Below are 3,091 nucleotides of genomic sequence, written 5' to 3'. Positions count from 1 at the left end.
TTTGGAAAATATATATATATATATATATATATATATATATTAGACTGTGTGTAGCGCGCTGTGTAGCTTTTCAGCGATTTCCTACGCAACGTTCCGTTCCCATAGAGCGATTAAATCTATGCACCGTTGCCGACCCTTCGTTAAACACGATCGCCCCTCGATGCGCATTGCTGCGGCGATCACCCCTCTGTTTTCACTAAATTCTTTTTCCCCCGGTTCCGATAAAAAAATTCACTCCATTTCGGATATATTTCGCGGTATAAAAGAAGTGACCTTCCCTAGTTTTAGCGATAACAATTATCATTTTTAAACATATCAATGCCACGAATATCATTGTATCGTAACGATGCTATTAATAAATTGTAATTAATATTACAGTAATTACAGTTGCAAATCATTATAACTAATAACTTCAATTACCACTGATTTACAATTCATTGAAATTTACCTTTTTTTTTTTTCTATTTTAATAAGATTATTTAAATGTAGATAACATTTGCTTAACGCGCAAGCATAGTTATAGGATGGAAAAACTGAACTATCGTGAGAAAGAAGAAAATCGTTTGATCAGATCGATAACAGTGCCACTGTTAAAGGATTGACTAATAATTTGCTGGTAACTCGTTATTCAGTTGCGACCTCAGTTTTTCAAGTAAGCAGTCACAAGAAACGTGGCAACCTCGGTTGACGTACAGTGTCGTGCAAACGTATTACGTACCACCACGATACTAGACACAGGTGTAACTAGGGCGCGAAGCTGAACACCCATTTCGCGATATAGTTGCATGGTGTTATGAAAACAGGTGTAGGTATATTCGATTCCTACTCTCCAACGTCCAGTTTAGACACGGACAGGCCTGTTGTTGACACACCATCCCCGGTGAATCATTCCAAGGATAAAAGAGATTCAAACAAAAGAATGAGGAGAAAATAAATCCATCCAAACATTACCCTCGGAATCTGTTATTGCAGAGCATTGTCGAGTAATCGACCCCCTTATAAATAACGTGTCATATAACGGGGAACAATGGTATATGGAAAGGGTGAAGGTATTATTCATCGCTATTTGACTAAATCATGTAGCAAAAATGATGTCATCAGGTTAAAATGATAAACACATAGAACTGAACTCTTTGTACCTATTTTTTTTTTTTTCCAAATGTTTACTACCATTTGCCTCTCTTTGTCGATTAGACGAAGAACAGAATAAAAACGGCTCGTTTAAAATACATTATCCTAATGTCCCTGAAAAATAACGTAGCCATTGTTCTCCAGAAAGATTTAGGATCCTTGAGCAATTAACGAAACTACGAATGTGTCACACTATTATCTGCATGAAAATCAAAACTGCAACGAGTTGGCAAAAGTGCAAACTACTGTCAGAGTCCGACATTCTTGTAATGGATATATCCTGACGACCACGCAGTCGTAATCCACACACGTAATAAAAGGAACAACGGTTGGGGAGTACAGGGAGAGGCAGCACGTTGCACAGTCATCACCGTTACACGAATGCGCATGCGCACACAGATCGTATATAATTTTTAACCATAAAATAGAAATTGGCAACTTCTACTATTTCAATGAAAGAAATATTTAAAATTATCTTATCTTAAAATTATCAATAATTTCAAAAATATAAAATATAACGTGAGCATATATTTTTCTAAGAGATTTTATTTCGACGTATTCTAACCAATCATAAATAGAAATTAACAAGTTGCATCACGCCTTAAAAATTTTTTTTACTCGATTAAAGTTATATCGAAAATCGAATCCTTTTTTTTTATTTCTAATTAAATATTAGAAGATAATTATTAAAAAGTTTCTTACTTAAGTTCTTCCTTATGAACAAATATATATTCACTTAATCTTTCAATGAATGTATAATGAATTGTAATAGTAGAAATCTATATTATCGACTAACATATCTAGCTGCGCGGGAAGTTTGAATAAAAGAAAGCCAAATTACATCACTCATCTATTCATCACAAGTTAACAAATGATACTTGTCACACTAATAAATTATCAAATTATTAACATCACAAAAGATCGTTCCTATATATATATATGCAGCTATTTACTGGAACCCTCTCTCTATATCATGCATACGACCACCATATTACCACTATAATCGATGCTTCAACCCTTCGCGGGTACCATGATAAAATCGTCACGCTACTTTAATCAGGAACCCGCAGGAAGTTCTGTGTAAGTTCTCATCGAAACACGTGGGTATGAATATGTTGAGCTTCAGTGCACAAACGGACACTTGTCGCTTATGTGCAGGTTATATTATTTCTCTTCAAATGTTTCCATGATTCATAAAATGTAATTTTTCCAAACAACGTTATGATAATAAATATTTTTGAAAAAATTTATTAATTTCATTAATTCTTTAAAATAAATCGATTATCACTTTCCAAATAACATATAATCAATACACAATATATAATTTTTCATCTAGATAAATATATATCGTTTTTAAAGAACACATGGATAATACAAGTAGATATGTATGTGAAGCGATATAACTTTGCGATAATTTTTAAGAAAAGAAAAAGCTTTTTTACAACAAATTATATAAAAAGAAAACTTCACAGTTAACGTAACACATGTATCAACAGATAAGAAACTATTCAAAATGGAGAAATATACAGCAGTAAATACACCACGTGTCCAACCACGTGGTTGTTAGATTATTTCACTTGGCGGGAGGTAGATGGATGAACGTATTTTTTTTTCAAACTTTTTCATGTCTATCTAAAGATCGTTACAACCTATTAAAAGATTTTTCTACTAAGAATTTATTAATATATTAAGAAAATTAATACTACAAGAAAGATTTATGAAGTCTATACATATTAGGAAAAAATCTATAAAAAAAATTATACAACATAATTTTGTAAGCTAGGTACAATCTTTGTTCAAGTATGTCTATATCTCAAAGATAACAACGAATCCCTGTTCGAGATAACTTGGTTCGACGACTAACGGTAAATGTGCACTTTGAATTCTTACACGATATATAAGGAATTCAAAGATTTTAATAAAAATATCTGCGAAAATTAAAAATTATTGAAAAATAAAA

The 3,091-nt window shown here is 32.3% G+C and overlaps 1 protein-coding gene across 3 annotated transcripts in view; it reads right to left on the bottom strand.

Moving 5' to 3' along the window:
* Positions 1 to 3,091, bottom strand: part of LOC102670569 (protein tramtrack, beta isoform) — a 23,817-nt gene that overhangs the window by 18,706 nt on the left and 2,020 nt on the right. The gene's annotated exons all lie outside the window — the stretch shown is intronic.

This window comes from Apis dorsata, unplaced genomic scaffold (genome assembly GCF_000469605.1).
Source record: "Apis dorsata unplaced genomic scaffold, Apis dorsata 1.3 scaffold_150, whole genome shotgun sequence".
Lineage (NCBI taxonomy): Eukaryota > Metazoa > Arthropoda > Insecta > Hymenoptera > Apidae > Apis > Apis dorsata.
Note: the sequence above shows the minus strand (reverse complement) of the source record. Positions and strands in the feature narration are given on the sequence as shown.